The sequence below is a fragment of the Typopeltis vanoorti genome, chromosome 18 (genome assembly GCF_054136105.1).
Source record: "Typopeltis vanoorti isolate ZY-2024b chromosome 18, IOZ_Tvanoo_1.0, whole genome shotgun sequence".
NCBI classification, from domain to species: Eukaryota; Metazoa; Arthropoda; class Arachnida; order Uropygi; family Thelyphonidae; genus Typopeltis; species Typopeltis vanoorti.
In genome coordinates, this window is record NC_143566.1 from 13,585,713 (window position 1) to 13,612,065 (window position 26,353).

The 26,353-nt window shown below is 35.3% G+C and overlaps 1 protein-coding gene across 2 annotated transcripts in view; it reads right to left on the minus strand.

Annotated features, from left to right (window-relative positions):
* LOC150096498 (guanylate cyclase 32E-like) overlaps window positions 1–26,353 on the minus strand; it is a 644,496-nt gene that overhangs the window by 265,469 nt on the left and 352,674 nt on the right. The window contains exons 1-2 of one of the 2 annotated variants that reach the window (XM_090407814.1): window positions 21,435–21,775; window positions 12,344–12,905 (exon numbers count right to left, since the gene is read on the minus strand). The gene's annotated coding sequence lies outside the window, so the exon portion shown is untranslated. Of the gene's footprint in view, window positions 1–12,343; window positions 12,906–21,434; window positions 21,776–26,353 lie in introns of those variants that run through there. The other variant, XM_090407815.1, reaches the window with a different exon arrangement.

The window sequence follows — 26,353 nt, forward strand, 5'->3', positions numbered from 1 at the left end:
CACATATGCTACTGAAATACTTTCAGTAACTCTAGTTTGATACGGCGCACTTGTCTGATTTTCTATTGAAAGACAATTGTTGATCTACTACGAGGCCCTTTGATTTCACGAGATTGCTCCCCTCCAAATTCTCCTGTCCAATCCTTGGGCATCTGAAATAAAATAGAAGCAAAACGAATTGAAAGTGGATTTTTCATCTTAGTCGTAAGAATAGCAAAAGGGACTTGTTTTGTGAGACAAGTAGATTACTGAGGAATTATTATTACGTAACACCTCCATGGAGTCCAAAGACTCATCGCCTACTCCACAAGTCTCCGCCACTTAATCCAACAACTACAACGAACCACAACTACCCTCATCTACCGCCTATCAGCACCACTAGTATTTTCAACACAATCACCAACATCCACGGCAGGATTCGAACCAGCAGCCTTTTAGCTGGAGAGCGGATACGCTGACCACTCGGCCAACGAGACCGACTTATCTGCGTTGATAATTCCAGTTAAATTATCTATTCGTGGTAACGTTTCTACATTAAGTTGAATTTATATTTTTTAGGATAATGACCGATGGGATGTAGCAGAGTAAAATGGACCTTACTACAACAGGACTTCCAGCAAGATTGACTTTTGATAGCAGAGAAAATCATAGAAAACAAAGACGATCATAAATTCTTGTGGGGAGGGGGTCATTCAAAACAAGGGGATTTAATTATTTTTTAATTCTGGAACCCTCAATTTTCTGCAGCAGATAAATTTCAGAGAGGGGACGCTCTAACAATTTCTACCTCTGAATAAAAGATAAAATAAATGATGAATGCTTATCGAGTTGTCAGACCATTTTTGGTGTTTGGTCCAGTGCAGCCACCTCTGGGCGTGTGAATACCTTCAAAGGCGATGTTTCCGTAATCCCTTTATCACACCGCACTCAATCACTTAAGGTGCTGTTGACATATCGTGTTGGACTGACCTGCACGTTATTTCGATATTTGTGCGCTTGTTTTATGGAGCTCAATGTGAACTTGATGAAACAATGGATGAGTGATGACAATAGTCGGCTGAATATCCTATCGTATCCGGCCCTCAAAAAAGGATCCGGTTGCTTTTGATTTGTCTATTTTACCTCCCGTTTCCCATTACGATGGCGCTGAATTTCTTTTAACGCGGTTAGCATCAAACATGTGACTATTTGAATAAAGGGGGATGGTTCTGCTGAGATGACTGTATTATGTCTAACCCAACTAGTTCAGAAAATAACCACCCTGTTTATTTATTATTTAAAAGGATTTTTTTAAGAAATAGGAAAATGAAACTAAAAGATTTTTACCTACCAATAATTCTGAAATGTAAAATCTCATTTTTCAGAATTGAGAATGCGAGAGTCATTTCATAAAGATCTGCACACTGCGCGTGCTGGCAAATGAATGATGTAATAGTTTCGACATTCACGTCAGTTGGGAGCTAATCTTTAAATACAAACTCCGTGTGATCGTTGTCAGACTTCACACAGTGGCCAACGTTTTGTACATGAAAATTGAACCTTATGTGGGAAAAACTCAACCGAGATTCGCAATCCTTTGCGAGATGGTGCAGTCAAAGCGAGCAACTCACTCCTGTGAAGGTTGAAGCATTAAAGACGATCCGAGAATTGTCAAGCCATCAATAGCTGCGGATGACGCATCAGTGGTTATTAACAGCCTACTGGTGCAAAACGTGAAATTGTGGTTTTAGCTGTAAGTGAAACACATCTGTATTTTTAGAATTACGACGTAAATTTTGAACAAGAAAAAAAAGCTGACAGAAAACCAACGAACATCTCGTAAGAGGATTGCAGAACAACTGTTCTGCATGACTGGGACAGAACTGTTGACGAAAAATGAATGAAAGAAAGAAAGTTTTGAATATACTTTTTAAGCTTTATATTTGCTCAATATTTATGTACTTCCTAACTATTCGCTGTATGGTTATAGCGGGCTTATCTCATTTGTTTGGACTTCATAATCTTTACCTACTGCTGCAAATAATGTCTGATGTGGAAACTGATAAACTAAGAACACTTGTTAGTTAGTTTTTTCCTTCGTGACTCCAACATCCCTTAAACACCTTCGCCCTTCTAACTGTCCTTAGATTTCGTAACCATAACTCCAGGATAAGGTGGTCAGCCCTGTGGAAGTATTCTTTGTAAACTGCTTCGCGACTGTGACCTACTGAATAACCAAAACACTTCGTTTGAAAGCATTTAGAGTGTTTAGAAATTAACCTTTTAGAAGATGTAAACTTGTGGGAATCGCTCCCTTCTTCACGGCATAAGATTTGATGGGCAAATTTTAACATGCGGACACTGAAGGGGATTTCATGAGAAACTTATTGTCATTAACCCCATTGTCGCATGTCCCCCTGCTGTTTTGCTTGACTACAGCCATAACAAACCGTGATGAATTTAATTAACGTCTAAAACAGCGGTGTATATGAGAGTAACTCCTGAGAGAAGACAATTTAATGCGCGCGCGCACAAAAAAAGGCTTTCAGATCCCCCGAAAGAAAACAGTCGATGGGTGCTGATGGCAGCGACATATTCTGTATGAGATCCAAACTGATGATTGCCAATTAAGGATTTTTTTAATAGTTTTATGAACATGCGATACATTTTGAAACTTGAGTCAGACTTAACTCCCCTCCTGAACTATAATTAAGAGCACCGCGACATTAATTAAACTTCACTATGGTTCTACTACCGCAGTCTAGAATGTGTTTACGAAGAATTTTATTAAAGATATGCCACAAGGGTTGAACGGAGTTTTTCGGTAATCGGAGGATGTTGACCCTTAGTAGATCCATACTTTAAGTGGAGTTCGCTAAGTGACTAGTAGTAGGTTATCACTCCACGCAAGCAATATATTAAAATTGCCGAAAGAGGAAAGCTTCTCATGTGCGAAGGATAGAAAAATAATGCCGCGTAAAGATTTAACTGCAAAAATTACTCGAGATATTTATGCACTTTGGAAGTAGTTTTCTCCAAACCGGTGATGAGTGGAGCACAAGAAATAGGAACAGCTTGGCTTATCATCATAAGGAGAAAAAGATCAGACAGTTGTCTATACGAACCTAATAAAAATCTTGTAATAACCACGTCGGGGGAGAATGAAAGGATACAAAGTGATTACACGTTCTCACTTACTGGTTTTATTCTCCTATACATTCTTAAAGTGCTGGTGGAGTGTTTAACTCTTTTGCAGCCTAACAGATCATCCCTTTATCTGTTTATGCTTATCATGAATATTGAGACTTAGTTTTGCTTATTAGCACTAAAATGTCATGAATGCGATAATGGCTATAAATCAGTTTTAAACTATCACTAAAAGGGGAATATATTTTTTTGCCAGTCCTCCGAAACAGATGCAGACGTGTTCAGATAGATTTATTACTCCACATTAAGTTTCGGCATGTTAAAGCATTATAAGACTTATGTCATCAGGCGAATTAGGAAACTTTAAGTTATCAATAATTAACCTGCAAAAACGAAGTGTTAAAGAACACTACGCAAGAACACTAACTGAATATACACTCGTTCCATCTATTAATATTTTATCATAGTTATTTCGTATTTAAACACTTTTTCAGTTTAATTAGTAAATCAGAGCACTCTAAAGCACCGATTACAGTTCATTACAGGATCACAATGAACCAGAGTCGTATTCTAATTTCAAGAGTAAAAAATAAATCGAGTAAAGTTGCTCTGGTTACATCGCTAACAGCGAACCTGTGAAACGAGCGCTGAAGATCAGCTGCAAATTGACGCACTGAACATCCATTGATGCCGCAGTTGCGTGTTGTGGCAAATCAAAGACGCAATAAAGGGAGTTATACGAATTGATCCCGTGTAGGCCGCAAACATTCTTAATCAAACTTCTTTCCAAGAAGGATTCATTCCACTGTAGAATTTAACATCGCAAAATGCATTACTCCTGCCAAAGGTTTTTGCATTTTGTACGCCCACAGATGCGAGACACTTCTGCGTACGTCAGAAGGAGAATCCATTCCGATATTAGGGTAATCAATGTGTTTCGTGGAATGAATGTTTATTATTGTACGTTGGAAAATTAACTTTTCTTTTATGAAAATCCTAGTTCTTAAAGTGGTGACTATTTTGCTTGTACAACCGTTGGAAAATTTATAAAGTACGTGATTTCGCGTTGGTGACCAATTAATACATCCTTTATTTATTTCTCCCCTTCAGCATGAGTTGACTATTCTTGGCACATGACAGGCCGGGGTCTATGAACTGTGGACGTACGATATACTTTATTCTGGTAAACTATGACACGGGAGAAGTGTACTGAAAATTCGGCGAAAACGGTTGACCCAAATGACGTTCATCGGAAAAGCAACTGGAATGAAAAATTCATCATATGACGATTCGTCGCAAAACCAGTTGATCGAAAAAATTTCCCTCACTTTCGGTTAATTTCCTTTCATAATTCATAGAAAGAGGAATTTTCTTGCAAAATTACAGAATTATAATTTCGAAACTGTGCCAAAATGTTTCAATAAAGTGAGCCAGTGGGAACCAAAATTGAACCCCACAGACAACTTCAAATACATTTATCGAATTCCAGTATTGTAATATATACCGTATAATTTCGACACTTTGTCCATTTGTAGGTGACATAAAAAAGGCTAAAATTATCTTTTTTACTTCTCTTAAATTAGTCCGAAACCTTTCAGATCACCCTGTTATATGAGAGTAGTGAAAGGTGCTCGACTTCGACCAGAGATGGCAACACTATCAGCAAGATTTTTTTTTCTAAGTTGGTACATCTGTCATAAGCGACCATGTGAAATTGCAAGTCATTCTATCAAGTAGTTTGTTTTCTACAGCTGTCTGAAGCAAAAGTGTTGTCTGTATCCCTTGAAATGGATAAAACTGAGTATCGTGCGATTATAAAATTCTTTGTAAAAGAAGGTTTGACACCAAAAGAAATTAATTCGAAGTTCATAAACGTTTATGGGCACTCTTCTCCTTCGTTTGCGAAGTTTAAAAGGTCGTACCAGCCTTGAAGACATTCCACGTGAAGGACGTCCAAAAAGTGTAACAACACCAGAAATCATTGATTAAGTGGTATTGGATGACCGGCGAGTCCAAGTGCGTGAAATTGCCGAGACTATAGGCATTTCAAAAGAATGTGCAGGATATATTTTGCAAGAAGAATTGCAAATGAAATAGCTCTGCGCAAGATGGGTGCCGTGCTTGCTCACTGCGGATCAAAAAGGCACTCGCATGAAAATCTCTGAACAGTGCTTGGAGCGTTTTAACAAGAATAAAACCGATTTTGGGCGTCGATTTATTACTAAGGATTGGACTTGGATTCACCATTACACACCAGAATCCGGTTGTTCACCACCAAAGAAGACAGCTGATTCCATCAGCAGGAAAGGTCATGGCATTGGTGTTTTGGGATGCTAAAGGCATTTTTTAATTAATTATCTTGAAAAGGGTTAAACAATAACCGGAGAATATTATTCCGATCTTTTAACCGGACTAAACGAAAAAATTTGTGAGAAAAGACCCGGTTTTCAGAAGAAAAAAAATCATCTTTCATCATTACAATGTACCTGCCCACAAAGGTGTTTTGGCAATGGGAAAATTAAGGGCTCTGCACTATGAATTGTTGGAACATCCACCCTATTCCCCAGATTCTGCTCCCTCTGACTTCCGTCTCTCCCCAAAACTAAAACTCTTCCTCGCTGGTCAGCGTTTTTCTTCGAATCGAGAGGTGATTGAAGCTGTAGAGGGGTATTTTGCAGATCTTACTGAGAACCATACAGGGACGGGATAATGGCGCTGCAGCATCACTGGAATAAATGTCTTAGTCTTAAGGGAGATTATGTTGAAAAATAAAAAGTTTTGAAATTATAAATTCGTTTTTTCATTGTTATGCCGAGAACTTTTCGAACCACCCTCGTATGTTGCCAGTAAACCATCCGGACTGTTTCTTAACTAGTGTATTTACACTGCAAAATGCCGATATTTTGACGTGAAAGATAAATTTCAGGAACATGTACTGTAAAAAACAAAAGATCGGGTTCATGAAACTGATATGGAAAAGAATTCATTGTAGTTTATATGTGCATAGTCTGTTGCTTTTATGTTTTATATTTTTTTTCGTTCCTGAATAACAGGACTGCTCTCTTTCGCATCCTTTCTTTTAAATTGCCTCTAGTCGCGTTTCTGTCGAAGATAATTACAACAAATGAAAGTATTTGACTGTTGTATTTTATTTTGGCTTCGATTCAGCAAAAACAGAAGAAAGACTGATGCGTGTAGTAATGTAAAATCGAATAGTGAGAAAGCAGTAATAAGTCCACTGAATTAAGAAACGCATTATTAATTCTATAACTTGATTATGATAAAATGTAACCAATCTGAAGAGCGATCAGTTCAGCATAAAACCTAAACTGTTAATAAAGTTGTTGTATATGAAAATTAGAGGACGTTGCCCCCACAAACAGGTACCTTAGCTTCTGCGGATCATACGGAAGCGGCAGGGATTTCATCTCGCCATTCACAGACAACATACTGGACCCATAGCTTTCGCTATAACTCCAAATAATCTAAATGGTTCCTGAATATCCTTTAGTATAAGTGGAAAATGTATTTTACAAGGCAGGAATATTTAGTCGAGAATACTACAGGATATATACTTGTGTGGAATTTCGAGGATGTGTAGTTTGCTAAGAATATAATAAAATACATAGGAATTCAGAGTAAATAAACATAGAGAAAAACTTTAAAAAAGATCATTTATAAAGATTTTTGAATCATGTTCCACTTATTTACTCGTTGTCGTCCTTTGCATCTTGCGTACATACATAAAGTGCCATATCCTCGAGCGAGCAGAAATTGCAGTTCACAAGGAGAGGATTAAAACTCGTGGGTCTATTTCTGGAATTGGGAGAGATGATTGGTGTATAATAATCTGTTAAAATGTTTATTCAGAACATAGGAATAAAGAGGGATGGGAGAAGAAAAACTTAGATTTTTAAATTACTCGAACTGCCACTGGTCGGAGAACTTTATCACAGAGAACAGTTTCGAGAAGGGGAAATGTCATATCACGTCCGCGTGTGTGCTTATTGCAATAATCGTAAAATAGGAAATTCCAAGGAGAAACTCAAAGATTGGAATCAAATTTGATTCCGATCTTTGAGTTTCTTATTCGGCTTTGAAATAATTTGGGATTTAATATCCCCTTAATTTAAATAATGTTACATCGCCGAAGTGAAGCCTATTCCTTTAAGTATACTACAATATCTGTAGTGAAATTTATAAATGAAATATTAACACAATTGTTTTATAAATGGATAACAATTTATATCGAAGTGTGTATTTGTTGTATTAACACTTTTGTTCTCTCGCAGGTATGAAATTATTGTTAGCATTAAATGAATTCTTCGCATCCCTTCAGATGGGGTTCAAAATTAAAATTCTCCAACCAAAGTGTACGTATAGTTGTGGATTTGTTAATGTAAACACTTATCAACAATTCTCTTTGAGATGCAACATTTCACAAGAAGGTTTACAAAGAAAGCAGAAGAGATTCAAACCAGAAAAAGAAACGGCATTCTATTTATGATCCACTTTTCTGCAATGGGAAATCACATTTAAGTTGTCTGCATTTCTAATTTCACTGTCTTAAGCCCTACGGTGATCGTAATTGCTAAAATTAAAAAAAATTGTCATTTTTGCTTTTTCATAAATAAAGCTTAACTTCACTCAGTAATAGAAGAAAAGTAAAAATGAAAAAATTTAAAAACAAAAAATCGCTTACATGCAAGAAATTTAAATTTCACATGTATAGATTGCAGAATGTTTTCAGAAGATGTAAAAACATACCATAACTGATGTAAATAATGCGATAAAAATTTCCAGTGGCAGTACAATATAACATGTTTGTAAAAAGAAAAAACCCTAAAAAGAAATATATTTAATAACAAAGCTTAAGATTAAACCCTAAAACTGTTTTGGGAGGAGGGGGATAAAATTACTATGTTTCTTTTTAAATATATTCTCTATAACGTTTCCGTCAAACAGGAACTTATTGCCTGCTTATGTATATTGTTCGATGCGGAGCTCACTAAGATATTCTCATTCAATACGATGACTGGCAGAAATTTGCAGTTCAAACGCTCTGCCATAATTCGATAGAATGGTTTGTTTTTATAACATTTTCAGAGCAGTTCTATTATTAATGAAGAAAACTCGCTAAGCGACGATAAATGTCGCGTTGGTGGCCCAATCTTCAGAATGGTGAACTGATTGTACTTGCACGGGAAGAGGGGTTCTCTTTTCAAATGCGCCCACTACGAAGAGTTACAGATAATATCCTCAGAGGTCACGCAAAATCCACATCCCTGTCGAACACATCTGTTCTTTGTCGGGAAGGTGGCATGCCTGAATTTTGCGAAAAATGTATTATTCGCTTTTGTCAAAGGATCCACGATGGCGAAAGTATGGAAATTCAATTTTTATTGCAGCGATCATCGCAGTCTCCAAATTAGTATTTAAGTGGAGATGCCGATGGTTCTAAATTCTCTCTCTTAGTAATCTAAGTTAAGTCAGCAATGCATTAACTAAAAGGTATAGCACTGTCTCGTAGCCCACGTAATCTGTAAATCTTGCAGAAAACAAAAAAAAAAAGGTGAGGTACGGTTTTAAAGGTGTCGTCAGCGTATCAATGCTCCAAATTTCTTATGGCGCTAAAAATACCAATACCATCGTGTGTAGGTCTAAGATAAAGCTTATAAAAAGTACTTTCCTTTTATAGTTTGCTTCAAAATGTTTGTAATATGCCTTTGCGATATGACCCAAATTCTGTTTATTTCATGCGTTTCTTCAACTATCAATTGCTGGAAGCTTCTACTGCAGGCAGGCTGTCCAACAGATGCAGTCGATATGTAGTACTATTGTGTATAATATGTATGTTTTGCACTCTCGAATATCATTCCTGAATTTGCTCATGATAATGCTGACAATACCATCTGATGATTTAGTATTACTTACGGTTATTATACATGGGCTGCTTTTTTTTTTTCTTTGATTGTTGACACCTCCAGTAAATTTTACTTTTACTACTATGTCTTTTACATACAAATAAGTTAACAGCCAACGTGCGCTTGCCCTTCTCACTATTCACGACGTGCAGAGGCATCTTGAAAACGTTCACACACACAATGAAACGATTGCAAACACTACTGGGTGTCAGTATTCAAAGTTTAGCGCTCAGAGATCAAAGGCAGTTGAAACATAACGATGAAATACCTAACTGATGGTTTAACCTCAACTGGCAATGCTATCATGTAACATGGCCTTGAATATAGAGTAGAGTTGATATAACGTAAGGAAGTATAAACCATCGGTTACATCCATTATAAGGTATCAGCAATGCACAGAGGAAGTTGCATCTTATCGTGTGCAGGTACTATAATTTGGAAACAAACTTTATATATATAGTGTGTGTCCACACGCATTATATCGAGTTCTTTTATCATACGGAGCCTCCGTAGCTCTTTATTTCAATGGAGTCTTTTAGTTAGAAAGACCTGGGTTCGAATTAACCTTGTCAAGACTTTTAAAAGATGAGTTAGCCGGTCTTATACGAAACTGGAGGGTTTTGTTCTAGAAAACTCCCCTCGAAACAGACAAACCGTTTCCTTGGACACATCTCCAGGCTGTAAGCCGACTCCGTTAGTTGTCCAAAATCAGGAGATTCAACCCGTTTTGGAGGACCAGGATTGGATGGAAGGAATGACTACAGAAGATAAGAGCTAAACTTCCATACAAGTTTCTATTATTAATAAAAAAAAGAAGCAAAGGAGGTGGTTAAAATTATTTACGCATTTAAATATCGTATTAACCCTGAAGTGAAGAACCAAAATCGAGCCCAATTTTGATTTCAAAAGAAACATCCGCGTAAATGGTTAATTTTATTTTTCAATCAAGAACTTGAATATTAAGGCATTACTATTTAATTTTTTTCTGATAGTTCTAAAGCGAAATTCTTTTATATTTTTGCTTAATACACAAAATAAAACGTAAAGCAGTTAATTCGTTAATAGCCACATAAGCTCAGAGATTAACGGACTACAGTCAGCACGGAAAAAAAGCCGTATGAGAAAAATGTTATATATACTTGGAAATAGAGAGAACAGAGGCCTCACGTGAGTGGGAAAAGAAACGGTCCTTTTTACATAATATTTTCCAGATTAGGTAAAAACAACATGAAACGCATATTTCAAAAAAAAAAAAAAAACGACCCGCACCTCCACCTAATATATACAAGCGGAATAATATGTGGGTAAGCTTCAACAGCATCACAGTTGATTTGATAAACAGACGTCGCTCCGCTGTTTTCTGCATCTCCGTAATATAAGGATGTTAACTATAAACAAAGACGCCTTATCTCAGGAAGGAAATGCATGAAAGTGTAACCAAAAGCGTATCTATCAACGTGCCATTCCGATGAACAGTTGCGCAGTAGACGAAACGAAATTCAAAAAATAGCGACGGCTGAGACCTATATTCTTCCATCACCGAAAGGAAAAACATGACAAATGTAGTCCGAGGGAAGGGCGCAGTCGCCACTTTAAAATGTATTGTACCCTAAAAAAAAAAAAAAAAAAATTCTTACCAATGTTTCGCATCAGTGACAGGAAAGTGAGGCTTGCCTTTGAATGTAATGGGGAGAAAATTTTATTTAATATAAACACCACAAAAAAGGTCAGGACATAGAGGAAAATTATTTTAGGAATTATTAATACATAGGTTAAAGAAAACCGAACAGGAATAGGGAAAAAATGGGATCATTTAGCTTTTGATCAAAAATATAGAGAATGGGTTAAAATACAAGCTTATTTATTGCTGCCCATTACAAGAAACAAACTACATTAGAGCCTACCAGTTTTGCCAGCAAACTGTCTGGCTTTTTCAAGGCGTTTACGGAGACATAAAAACTAGTAAATGCAAATTGAAAGGAACATAAAAAACGTTGTAAACCAACTAGTAGCTAAGGTTACACGTTCGCGTGACAGAGGGGACTTATTGTGCTTATTCATTATCACGCATGCGTGTTTGTTGTAAACGTGTAATGTGATAACTGGCTAGCTGTAGTTTAGATTGATTGAGAGAGAGAGGATCAGGTTTTTCCACTAACTGGTTAGGATTGCACCCTGATTTCTGTTGAGGTTTCCACCGGTTATTAACACTATTGTGGCTTCCTTGAATAAACGATGTCTGTAGTCGTCATCCAGATATGGCATGGAGCTGTTTTGCCACTCTATCGTGTGGTTAGATGTACAGAAATGATCTGCTAAGCCAGAAGAGATACTTCTGTTGTGGTTTACATCACCAACATGTTCTTTTTGTCTGATTTCTAAACTCCGTGAAGTTTGTCCGATGTTTTAGTATAAACGCTCCCAGCACATTTCTACTGTAGTGATCCCTTTCATCGAGTCAATTTCTTATCAAATAGCTAGAATACTAAGAGCCTACAACATCAGAGTGGTCTTCAAACCAACCACCAGCATCAGCCAAGTTTTAGGATCCCCAAATGATAAGGTGCCTTTCTACAAATATCCAGGAGTATATTACATTCCTTGCTCCTGTGGTCTTGCCTACATCGGACAAACTTCACGGAGTTTAGAAATCAGACAAAAAAGAACATGTTGGTGATGTAAACCACAACAGAAGTATCTCTTCTGGCTTAGCAGATCATTTCTGTACATCTAACCACACGATAGAGTGGCAAAACAGCTCCATGCCATATCTGGATGACGACTACAGACATCGTTTATTCAAGGAAGCCGCAATAGTGTTAATAACCGGTGGAAACCTCAACAGAAATCAGGGTGCAATCCTAACCAGTTAGTGGAAAAACCTGATCCTCTCTCTCTCAATCAATCTAAACTACAGCTAGCCAGTTATCACATTACACGTTTACAACAAACACGCATGCGTGATAATGAATAAGCACAATAAGTCCTCTCTGTCACGCGAACGTGTAACCTTAGCTACTAGTTGGTTTACAACGTTTTTTATGTTCCTTTCAATTTGCATTTACTAGTTTTTATGTCTCCGTAAACGCCTTGAAAAAGCCAGACAGTTTGCTGGCAAAACTGGTAGGCTCTAATGTAGTTTTTTTTTTTTTTTTTTTTGTAATGGTCAGCAATAAATAAGTTTGTATTTTAATTATATAAACGACCAAATATGTTTAGTTTAAATAGACAATGTTAGAATTGATGGTTAAAATTATGTGTTGCATTGAGATAAAAAAAATAATCCTACTTACTTTCCCCAAACATTCAATAACTTGGGAATCATCAGAAGAAAGCCAAACAAACACTTGTAGACTAAAAAGTCTTTCGTGTGCCATTTTTTTCCCCTCATCACTTCCACACACGAGGCATTAACGCTTGCAGCAAATAAATGCCATGTGTGGGTTAGTTGATGGTGACTTGCATCGCCTATTTAGGTTTAGTTTTTAAAAGTATAGCTCCTAAGTAAGATATTCCATGAAACGGTAAGTCACTGTCTCATGTTTCAACGTTGTGCTTCTATCCAGTGAATAAGATGCAAGAAAACATATCCTAGTTCATCACTCCACTGACTCGGCTTTCATGGTTTTGATCAAGCATGACGAGACTATGGCTTCGTGTGATTGTAGCAAAAATAACAAACTAAAATTGAGCACCCAAGATATCTTTCGCTGTTCCATATGAGGTTGTTTTGCCCATCTTACTGGCTCGGCCAAACAGGAATGGTATTCTGAATGCTTGTCTTCTATACCAGTGCTTCCCAAACTGTGGGCCGCAGCCCCCTTGGGAGCCGTAGGTTTTGTAGAGGGTGGGGGCCTGAAATAATGAAAACAAATTTAAAATCTTTTAAGACTAAGTAGATTTTTTTTTATCTTAAAAGAAACGTATTTAATTTTTATTATTTTTTATATTTTAATGGAAAAAATCACACATTGGTGCGGGTTCACAAATTTTGCTTCCTGCGTATTTCGGCGCTTACTGAATATTAGTAAATATATGCTTATTCATATGTTTCATTTCAAAGCAGAAATCTAAGAATTTCAGTTTTTTCAAATATTTCACGTGATATTGACTTTTTTTTGCAGCAGTATCGAAACACATCCATCACATTAAACTTCTTTTATGTTTTTAATTCTTTCTTTATTACTAATCGTTTTATGTTTCATGTGCTTGTACTGCAAATGTACAATAACAATATCTATCTATCTATCTATATAAAAATATGAGATAATGTACCATGTCAAACGTGTATGCAAGATGCTAAAAATGTAATATTCGCATTTGATTTTTGCAATATTCGCTGTGTATGTTTTGTATTGAATATAAATACAATACAAGTACAATATACAGATACAATCAAAGAATTAATCAAAAAGAAAAAAGAAGCCTATCACAAATGGTTAAGCAGTAAAAGATTAGAAGAGGAAATAGAATATAAAAGAATAAGAGCCATAGCTAAAAGAGAAGTCAGAAAAAGACAGAGAATCGTGGAATAAATTTGTTTCTAATTTAGAACATGATTTATATAAAATAAGACCCAATGTATATAAGATTTTGAAACACCTAAATGCAGATACCAAAGAAAACATAAAATTAAACACTGAATTGAAATTAGAAGAATTTCTAAATTACTACACAGAACTGTGGACAGACAAATATTTTTAAAAAGACAACTGGCAAACAATTAACGAAAATGAAAAGGAAATAACTGAAGAAGAATTAGAAATCAGCCTGAAAGAAACAAGAAATGGAAAATCACCTGAAGAAGATAAGCTAGGTTTAGAACTATATAAATACGCAGGAACAAGATTCAAAGGAAGACTCTTATTATTTTTAAATAAAATTTACTCAACTGGTATCCCCTCCAATAGAATGGAAAAAAGGAATTGTGATTCCTATCTTTAAGAAAGGTAATAGAGATGACCCTAAAAACTATAGAGGTATCAGTATACTAAATTCATGTTACAAAATATACAGCAGAATCTTAAATAACAAACTAATGAAATATTCCGAAAACTTTATTCTAGAGGTACAAAATGGATTTAGAAAAGGACGATCATGTATAGACCCGGCCTTCTGCCTAAAATTAATAATAGAGAAAAGAAGAGAATATAATTTAGAAACACATATTGCATTTATTGGCTTTGAAAAAGCATTTGACAAAGTTAAAAGAAACATATTATTTAACATATTAAAAGAAAGACAAATACAAAATAATATCCTAAAAGCTGTCACAGGTATATATGAAAATAATCAAATACAAAGAAGATTAAATCAAGAGCTATCATATACAAGAGAGAAAAACCAAGGGGTCCGACAGGGATGTCCCCTCTCAGCAACTCTTTTTAATATCTACTTAAATGAAATAATAATAAAATGGAGTAAAAATTTACATCAAGGAATTAAACTTTCATCTACAGTTAACTTAAACACTCTCCTCTTTGCAGACGACCAAATAATAATTACAAATTCTGAAGATAACTTACAGAAAGCTATTTTAAATCTAAATGAGATATCCAAAGATTATGGTATGATAATATCAACGGAAAAATCAAAAACTATGGCCTTTAAAGGACAAGATCCAGCAAGAACTAAAATAATATTAGATAACAAGATCTTAGAACAGGTGAATTCATTTAACTACCTAGGATGTATGATCACTTATGAGAATGAAAAAGATATAAACATAAAAATTGCAAAATATTTAAAAATAACAGGAGTAATTAACTCTATATTTAAACCAAACCTAGTTCAAAAACAAACCAGGCTAAAAGTATACAATACATTAGTCCTACCGGTCTTAATGTATGGAAGCGAAATCTGGACAATAAAACAAAAAGACAAACAAAGATTATCGACAGCAGAAATGAAGTTCATGAGAAAAACTGCAAAGTATACCCTATTTGATCACAAAAGAAACAAAGATATTATGAAAGAATTAAACCAAGAACCAGTAATAGAAAAAATTAAAAAATATAAACATAGATGGATGGAACACGTTCAAAGAATGAAAACAGAAAGATTACCAAAACAAGCCTTAAAGTACAAGCCATTAGGGAAAAGAAAACCAGGACGTCCTCTTAAACGATTCAACGATGACTTCTAAGGCCGGAACAGGCCATGCTAGGCCTAAATCCTTGATACGTATGATGATGATGATAAATACAATAACTATTATAATAATATGTGTATATTGCGATTTTTTTTCGAGGGGGGTGCTTGTAATATTTTAATATTTCCAAAGGGGGCCCTGACATCACATCCAGAAGAAGTTTGGGAAGCACTGTTCTATACCATACTCCATTCTGATTCGTGGAATGTTCAATGATTTTATCAGTGTTTTGGCGGATTGCAACAGTCAACTGGACTTTATCGATGCTACAAATTTACAATTTTCAGCCTGTTTTTCTGTTGCTTAATTCTCAGTATACCAAATATGATGTCGCCGGCGACCTTTCCTAGAAGCGCTATGGTTTCCGATATATATAATTGGTATTCCCTACAATCTTCTATTCTAGTCAAAAGTACGCAGTTAGTTTCACGGATGTAAAATAAAATATTAAAACAGCGGGGAGAGTGGCTGCAATAGGGAGGCGCTATTTCATTACCATAAACGTTTTTAAATATACTATGGTTATAAAAAAAAATCCATAATTCTGCTGTGAAAACACTCATTTATCAAGTACGGATTTCTATCCAAAATGTAATCCAACTCTTTAAACTGCTTGAATCGCTGTTAATTGCTAATAAAATGTCAATAACTTCTTTAAATTAGCGCGCAAGCAATTGATTTATTCTGAAGTGAAGTTCTTTAAAAACTGGCAAAAAAAATCTTTTTTTGTTTCTTTATCGAATGAATAATTTATAGAAAGATGACACTTGCTGTAAATGCAGACGTGGGCAGCATCTGTCTCGTTAGAAGAAGATTAGGCTTTTAGCTATTTAAATTGCGTATGGAAAATAGATGTGCTAATGCACAAAAGACTAAATTTGTGCTTGTTGAAACAGACAACAAAGAATGGGGGAAAATTCAAAATGTAAACATGTTAATAGCAAGAGACAAAAAAACGGCAAAAGCGTGTGTAGAAGAAAGGGAAAAGAAATACGCTGCTCCGAATAACAGTTTTAAAAAAAAGCTTTTCGGAAGTTTATGAAAACAAGATAAAATAATGGAATTGCTTTCGAAAACGCCGTGAAAAATAATGATGAAAAGCTGGGTTGAATTCCGAAGTAAGTTGAAAGATTAATGGGAACAAGAAAAATTTATACAAATTAATTAAGCGAAGTAATAAGCAACCAAATATTTTTTAAAAATGAACAACTGATCAGAGCTTCTTGTAGTTAAATATTGAGATGGTTAACGTCTTTAACTGATTTAGAGAAACGTAATATTTGATGGTTGAACCCTGGAAATAATATACCGCAACACTAAATGAGGTTCAAGAAGAGCGTGTGGTAATTATAGAGGGATAATGTAACTGTGCAAAGATTTAGTAAACGATCCCGGCAACATGAGACTAAAGTCAGGACGGTCTAAGACAGGCCTGACAAAGACAGACATTGTACATGATAGATTCAAAAATATTCGTTGGTAAGAGCAAAGTTTAAATCAAAACTCCATAAAATTACAATTATACGAATAATTGTAAATAAACGAACTAATGATGCAGAAGAAAAAGTAAAATATGGATTTTTTTATGACCATTACAAAAAACAATAGATGACAAATCCTAGCGGTATAATCATAGTAATAATGGATCTAAATGCTGAAATAGGAAATGCTCGTACAGGCAGAGAAATGATAATGGGAAATATAAGTGAAAGATGTTACTGGACTAATGCATGGCGAATTGATTAGTTAGAGGATCCATCTTTTAGCATATAAATATTTATAAAGTAATATGCAGAGCACCAGACCGAAAAACGTACAATCAAATTGACCACATAATTATCCAAAGAAAATGGAGACGATCTCATTTGAAGTGGGATCAATGAGAGGAGCAGATGCTTATGCAGACCACTTTTAGTAATGGGAGAAATTAAAATAAGATTAAAGAAAGTAAAGGGCAAAAGTAGAATGTATAACATAAACGAACTGAAAGAAAGTAGGCAGTAGAGTTTATATCTATTTTTAAAGTTCTTTCTCAGATCACACAAAACGAACATGAGAAATTCAAGAGCTTTGAAGAAATATGGACGGGTATTAAAACATACACGATGAAGTCGCAGAAAATACTAGGAGTGCATAGAAGGAATGGATGCTTTCACACAAACACAACTCAAAATTGAAGAAAGAAAAAATAATAGTACATGATAAGAATTACATAGATTAAGAAACGATGAAAGTTGATTAAAAACCTAAATGAGGCAGAAATTGCAGCTAATAGAGATGACTAAAATTTTATAGACAACATTACTAGAACATTGACAGGCAAGAAAAGCAAAAAAATATTAAAGACAAAGAAATAATATAAAATATAGACACCAGAGAGATATTAAAAAAAGCACTAAAAGAATGTAAAAATGGTATATACCAAATGAACTATTAAAAGATTTGGATTTAAGGGTGAATATTCTCTGTCCATTTCTTAACCAAATGTGGATGACTAGCATATCGGGATACTGATCAAAATAGAGATTTAACTGATTGCAACAATTGGAGAGGAATATCATTATTAAACAAAATAGATGAAAAGATGAGGACAAGTGGGATTTAGAGCCAACAGGCCATATATAGACCAAACAGCAACACAAAGAATAATAATAGAATGGCAGTCAAAATTTAAATCAAATTTGTTGATTTCGAAAACCTTGACAGAGAAGTAATATGGAAGTTAAAAATAATGTCATATTATGGTATGCCAGATAAAATTATCAACATAGTTAAAAAATTATGAAAAATACACAATCAAGACCTTTTAAGAAAAAGTTTGAAATTAACATCTACATGACCTGGATTTTGCAGATATACAACAATACGTGAAGACGCGTTGATTGTTGGATTAAAAAGACAAGTACCGAGTGGTCAAATTCTAGAAACAGTGGAGAAATTTGATTACCTAGGATCAATAAACAGGGCGAAGAAGAGGATGATATAAAATCTCGGATACAGAGAGAGTACGGATAATTTTAATATGTTAGGGAAAGTAGGGAGATCAAAGCAAACAGGCTTAAAAACACTCAGGTTATTTAATATAAATATCAAATTAGTTCTACTCTATGCATGTAACAGAAACATGGACAAAAGCAATTTTGGAAAAACGCACAAAGCTTTGTAAATGTTTAAGAAGAATTATACAAATAAAATAAAACGGCCAGAAAAAAAATCCAATAATGTACGACATCGATAGGGCATGCACTAAAAAAACCTGTAAAGGACAAAGTTAATTAATGGGATTGGAATCCATAAAGGAGAGAAGAGTAAAAGGAGAGCTCGAAAGAACTGGACATAGAGGAAAACAAACCTCAGCAAGCACCCACTTGAAATGAGTTTCGAGTAGTATGTAAAGCGCAATCTCTAGTAACAGAAGCAAAGAAACAAAGTATCGATAACGGAGTAAAAAATGGAAGAGCAAAAACAGGAATAACGATACACAAATCTACGAACAATATTGTATTGCATAACTACTGGACTGAAAGCCTAATAGAAATTAGACTCAGAACATTAAGAGGTCACAAAACAATAATCGAGGCATATGCACCAGAAGAGGGGAACAGCGAAACCTTTTAAAAGCACTGTAGAAAGTAATAGATTAAAAAAAAACAGACTATTTATTAACTAGCAGGGGATTTAAATGCTAGAATAGGTAGCATAGGGGGATTTGGTTTAGATACGGGAAATCAAAATAGACATAAACTGCGAGATTTTGTTATTTATAATAATATATAATGTAATGTAATGAGACTAATGAACTCGGTATTTATACATAAATACACATGGTCATCAAGACGATGTAATTCAGTTATTGACTACATTATCAGCAACAGAAAGCTTAGGAATAAAAAGTGTACTACGAAACTAGAACAAAGAAACGGAAAAGATAAAAAGTTATCAAAATGGTTAAATTCCAAGACGCAAAAATCGAGTATCAAGAAACAGGGCAAATGCAAAAAAGAGAAATAAGGAAAATACATGGAGAGAGAGAGATGGAAAGATTTGGCAACTGAACTGGAAAAGATAACTAAGCTACAAACAGGAACCTACAAAATACATGATCAAAGATGATAAAATGATAGATTTTGAAAAATGAGTAACTTATTTTCAAAATCTCTGGAGACTGTTGATAATATAGAATTAAAATTGAATACAACAAAGAATGATCAAACAGAAAATATTACTATGTCAGAACTAACACTTACAATAAATAAGAAAAAAAAATAGGAAAACATCAGCAGAAGACCATATATAAACATGGAACTGTTTAAACATGCAGATGACAATTTTAACGAGAGATTTCTGGGGAAAAAAACTCCAAACTCATGGGGTTATCCCAATTTATAAAAAACGAAGTAAAGATGACTGCAATGCAGGGTACAAAATACATACAGGAATATTGGAAGGGAAACTAAACAGTATTGCTGAGGCCAAACTACTAGAATAACAGAAAATGGCAAAGCTGCAAAGACTCAATTTTCACTCTAAAAATATTAATTGAAATTCGAAGAGAATTTCAAAAAGAAACACAAGTGGCCTCTTTGATTATGAAAAAGTCTTTGAGAATTTAGTTAAAATATTAACTCATTCAGGAAATAAAATAACAGTCAGAATGGAAAGACATCAAGAGGAGTACGCCCAGGATGTACCCTATCACTATTATAATGATAACAATCTGGAAACAACATAACTCATTTGATATATAAATTAAGATAGATATCCCTGTAGATGATCTACAGAGATCGTTAAATACAATTTCAGAACAATATATAATATGAAAATAGCAAAATTAATGGCTCCAAAGCAGAAAACCCAATAAGGTAAAACAGTGATAGATGCAAAAAAATATCAGAACAAGTAAATACTTAAAAATACCTGTGATGTGATTTTTTATATATGAAGATGAAAACAATACAGACATTAACAAAATTTGATATTGTAAAGTAAAGACAAAAATACTAAACAGTATCTTGAAGCTATCCTTATAAAAAAAACACACTAGAATCAGATTACATGAAGTCGGTTTAGCCAGAACGTTATCATATTATATATGTGAAAGATGGATCGTGAAAAACGGATTCAAATAGCTGGATGCATCAAGTGGGACCATAAAACAGACGAAGAAATTTTACAATCCCTGAATATAAAATCAGTTAACTGCTCTATAAATAAACGAAAATGATTAGAACATCTAAATAGAATGGACAATAGCAGACTCCCAAAAATACTATACAGATGGAAAAAGGAGTAGAAGACCAAGAAAGCGATGGCATGAGACCGGAACAAGCCACTTGGCCTAAGATCCAAAATGAAGAGAATCTGTTCAGTCACTCAACAGAACTGCAAATCAGTGTCAGACGATTACCTTAATGGAGCTTTAGAATATGGTATACAAAAAAAAAAAAATCACTGAACAGAATTGATTGAACTGCAAATTAATCGAAAAAGGTTAGTGTACTCGCTTTCAGACCAACAGCTTTCGGGTTCGAATCTCGCTGCATGCATGGATGTTTGTGACTGTCTTTAGGTGGGAGATGAATTTCAGCAGCGGGTATGAGACCATTTCTTCGCTTTACTGAAAGGCGGAAATGGCTCGGAACAGTTTAGTGTTTCCGGACCAGATAAAAAAATGAATAATAAAATTAATTTAAAAAGGTCACCCGCAGGTACTTATGTACTATACGTTTACAACCACCTTTCATGTGTGGAATACAAAAGGGAAAAAAATCGATGAAAAGAGCAGTTCCTTGAGACTAAAATGACTCAGAAAGTAACGGAGATTCTAAAAACTGGCAAAAGTATTGAGCTTCAATGTTTTTAATGACAGGAGTAAATATCGTGTTTCATAAAATATAAAACAGAAATGAGTGGTAGGATTACTTAAGAGTATACCAGTTATCTGGACACTGGGACTTTCTAAACGAATCCCCATATTTTGAAAAGTAATTTGCAGTCAACTTATAAAATACAGATCTTAATAGGAGCAATTCTTCTGTTCTGTCCTCCTGACGACAATCAGTGTAAGTTCCGCCAATCACATTACAGATCTTGGGAGCCGCGATGACCACCTGATTAATCATGTGATCTGTTTCTCAATGTTAGATCATTTTAATGAACGTATTAAAACTTTCACAAGAGAAGTGCTTCGGTGAATTATGAAAATATAAACAAATAACTTGTTTTAGATTTACCATCATCTTCCATACCTCCCTGTATATATTTTCTCTCCCCTGCTGCGTCCGGTGGCTTCCTAAATCTTGGAAATTCATCAGGCTTGAGGGCTTTTAGTTTATTGATTATGACGTCCTAACGGGAAACATTTCCAATATTCAACACCCCAAAACTAATTTCCACCAAATTTAATTACAGATCCGTTTGCCATGAGCAGTCGAGAGGGAAAGCATCCCCCTGGAGTTTTCCAAAACTGAAGGTCGTAAGCACAGGTTACAAGTATGCACTTTACAGTTTGGAAAGAGTCACCCTTCATGCGGCGTAGCTTAAAGTGACATTAATAAGATCAAAATAAATTCACATCATTGAGAAAGACGTTATTTTGTAATTCAGTTTCGTTCATTATCTCTCTTTGACATTTGCTTAAATGTTGCTTTCTTTAGAAGATCTGAAGTGATGACGATCGTAAAGGATGCGTCGTAACTTTATAGGGTTGGACAGGCTAATCACTCTGTTCTCGGGAGAGAAATGAATGAGCAATACAGCGAACTAGAATAATAGGTGGGGAAGGGAATGCAGCATTCGTTTAATCCACAAGGAAACATCAAACGCATTTGAATTGGTACACGAACTACAGAAGGCCGTCGCGAATGATCGCAACAGCCGTCCATTGTGTGCATTTCAGTTACAGAATTTCTGATATGTTTATATGGAAAAGCTGCTTTAGAACCAAGAAAATTTTTCGCTGTGGTACAATGTGTTGTACAAATGAGCAAAAATGCGAAACAGTTCCTGTCGAATCCTTTAGATAATTCGTTGTCATTTATCCACCTCGACACGGGGTGGCCAATTAGATTCCTGAAGGCGGTAACCGAAATAGGGAAATTTTCATCTGCAAAGATCTGACAAGAAGTAATAGTAAGTGATTTAATTTGAAATGAAACTGCTTTCCATGCAGTTTTAAATTACGGCAGCTAAGGCCAATGCAGGTCAACTGCATGTGTTCTTCAGGATGGTTTGAAAGGAGGAAATAACTCCAGTCATTCCGTATGAGAGTCAGCCAATCACCTTTCGACGAAAAGTCCTTCTGGAGGTTCTTTGCATCCCAGATTGAATTCAAACTCGCGTATCCGGCCAAAGGAATCATCGAAGTGAGTCACTGGGCTAATATACCAGCGAATAAGACGATCCAAGTTGATGTTTTGCAATAAATTCCATCACGCTGCACCTGAAAACAAAAAAGGCACATTTTATTGTAATGCAGAGCCTCTATAAGTCAAGTATTAAAAATAAAATGCATATACAAAGCTAGACAGTGGAATATGCGTAATTTTGGTGATGCATATTATACATAGCTCATAACAATAAACATCTATTTGAGTAAAAAAAAAAAAAATACGGGCCCGATACTGATACGACACCCAGCACATTGGGTGTCGAAGTCTAGACACCAATGGAATGGTGAAAATGTAAAATGGGAATGGTTGAAAAGAAAATATGGCATAATCTTTAACTTTATATATAAAGTAGGGGTCTCTGACGCCTACCGCGCCCAACTCCCCGTGTTCTGGACTGGTAGGCCGGTTCTCCTTGAAATCTGATGACTCGAATTTTGAAGACTCGGCACTCAGGGTAGCCCCTGAGTTTCAAAACGTTTCAAATAACTTGACAAAAACGTTGCAGCCTACATCCGTTTCCAATTTCAGCTTATCATTTTATAGCATAGAATAGATAATGTCTGAAGGGTGTGCTAGCTGATATGCACATGTTATTAAATGCTCAACACTACGAGTTCATTTAAGGTACCACATGAAGACTAACACAATTTCGTTTAGTGCCTGCATATGCATTACAATAAATAAATCTCACTAAGGAATATTTGACGTGTGATTCAAAATAAAAGCCCTAATATTCGTAGTGAATGTATATCAGCATGAAGATTCAACTATCATTAATCCAAAACAGCAATCCATCTACAGCTGTAACATCGGAGAGATTTGTGGATCTGCATCTCATTTCAATTGTCGTTATATGTTACTCCAGGGACCCACCAAGTTAATATTTACAATTGCTGTATATATAACTTTATAAGTGAAAAATGAGAAGCATTAATGACCAATTGCTCTCACTGATCATTTTAATATTCAGTTGTATTCTGAGCATTTATGAAAGCCATCTTCGACTTCGAGGAGACATCAGATACCAGACGTAACGTAGCTTTGAAAACTTTTAAATATGCGGCAGGGCACGCATTATGTACCTGGTACATTTTTTTTCTTTTAAACGCGCGTTACCTTGAGTGCCTGAGCAGCTGTTATGGAAATGGCACAAAGTGAGACTAGCTTGCTTGGAAAAGACGTTGTGCATCAGCAGCCCTTGGGCCAAATCGGAAAGAGTAACCCACTCTACTTTGCAGATAGAATATCCTTTTAGATGCTTCAGTCTTAATTACAATCGACTGCCGGTAGTCTTTAGAAGACCTCTGTAAAATGCTGCTTTCGCATGGCTTATTAACAAAGAGAAACTGCAATATGGCCGAAAAGAAGACAATTTAAGAACGCAACAGATGAGAAACGTAAAGTGTGAAATGCAATCTCAGTTCTTCTTCAACCTTTTGGTTCTGTCCACTGCTGGACGAAGGTCTTCCCCACGATTTTCCAGATCACTCGGTTTTCTGCCTCTCCCAGCCTTCTCGGTCTTCCTCTTTCTACATCCATTGGTCTCCACTCTGTTGTTTTCTAGTCCATCTCCCGTCACTGCATCTGGCAATATGGCCAGCCCATCTCCACTTAGCCTGTTTAATGTATTTTACAATATCCATGACATCTGTTTGAGATCTTATCCAGGTATTTGTCTTCCTATCTCTTAATGTTATTTTTAGCATACTTCTTTCCATGCGATGTTGTGTTGTTCTCAGCTTTTTGTTTAGGGCTTCTGTTGAAGTCCATGTTTCTCGTCCATATGTTAGGACAGGAAGTATGCACTGGTCGAAAACTTTCCTTTTTAGACTGATAGGGATGTCACTTCTGAATATGTCTCTCACTTTCCCATAAGCCATTCATCCAAGGTGAATTCTTCGTTCAATCTCTTTTCTTTGGCACTCCTCAAAGGATAACAATTGGCCCAAATATACATTTGAAGTAACTTGTTCTATTTCATGGTTTTCAACTTTGACAGTTCTGTGGTTTATGTATTTATTCATCATTATTTTTGTTTTTTCTCTAAGTATGGTGGAGGCTTCATTTAGCTGATTTAGTCTTTCTTCCAGATCTTCAAGATTATCTGCTATCAGGACAATATCATTTGCAAATTTCAGCTGATGCAGCCTTTCTCCATTTATGTTTATTCCTTTTGTTTCCCAGTCAAGGCTTCTAAAGATTTCCTCTAGTGCAGCTGTAAATAATTTGGGAGATATGGTGTCGCCTTGCCAGATGCCTTTTTGTATTGGGAACTTTTCACTGTTTTTATAATTTAATTACAGAAGTTGCATTATTGTAAATATGTTTTAGTATTTCAATATATGGTTTCTCAGTTCCCTGAGTTTCAAGTGCTTTTAATGTTGCAGATGTTTTAACTGAATCAAATGCTTTTTCATAGTCCATATAGGCCAGACATAAGGGTTTATTGTATTCAATTGATTTTTCAATGAGCTGTGTGAATATGGTCCAAAGTATTGTAATTCTTTCTAAATCCAACTTGTTCACAGGATTGCATTCCCTCTACTTCAAACTTATTCTATTATTCATAATTTTTATGAAAACTTTATATATGGTGGGGAGTAGGCTTATAGGTCTGTAGTTTTTAATTTCTTCCTTATTGCCCTTTTTAAAAATTAATATTAGAAGTGAATTGTTCCAATTTTTTGGAATTTTTCTCTGTTTTAGGCATTTATTGAAGAGTTTAGTCAGCTGCTTGATGACAGGGCTTCCTCCTAGTTTTAAGAAGTCTACCATAATTCCATCTTTTCCCGGGGCCTTTCCATTCTTCATTTCCTGCAGTGCCATTTCCACTTCACTTTGTAAGATCTCAGGGCATCGTGTTCTTCCTCACTCGAGTTATCCATAGAGGATTCTTGGATGTCTTTGTCTTCATACAATTCAGTATAAAATTCCTGAGTTATTTTGATTATAAACTATGTATTCAGTAAAACTATATATTTCGTTCTTGTATGAATCCTATTGATTTTTCATGTATTTTGGCATTCTGATTTCGAATATACACCTCAGGACTTCTTCTCAATAACCGCCGAGCGAGTTTCCTTGAGGGCATGACAACTTATATGAAAAAACAAACTCCAAGGAAGGAGACGTTCCCCTATTCTTGCTGAGTATTAGCTGCTTACGAACGAAAATAATTATCAAAATTGTTTGTCTGCATTTAACGTTTTTATTCCACTTCCATTAAGATTCAAAAAGTTTGAAATGATCACACGAAAATTCATCAAAAATACGACATTTTGCTGAAAGGACAAAAACGTTCTAAATTTGTTACGACGTTGATTGAAAAATATTAAATATTGCACGTGAAGGCTAATCACTTCGGTAGAAAAGACAAAGCATTGAGAGAAGTGGAATTTTTTCTTTGTTGCTGTTAGATCAAAATATTTTAATTTCTTTGGGTTATTCTGTAGTTACTTAACATATAATTTGTGAAGAAAAATCCTTCGTTTTCTCGGGAAAGAGGACGAAAGTAAACATGGTTCAAAATAGGGACGAATTGTCCGAGAGAAAACAAATAACTAAAGAACACTGCCCTGACCCAGTTTAAGAGCTGAAACTTTATTCTGAATGATAAGAAACGTATTAAGATTCTCTAAAAAAATTGACTGAAGTAAATTGTTAGACTTTAAGAGAATCAGTTATCAGGCCAATGGAATTTTGTAAACGAATTTCATATTTTGAAGAACAGCGGCGCACCCAGAGTGGGGGGGGGGGAAAGG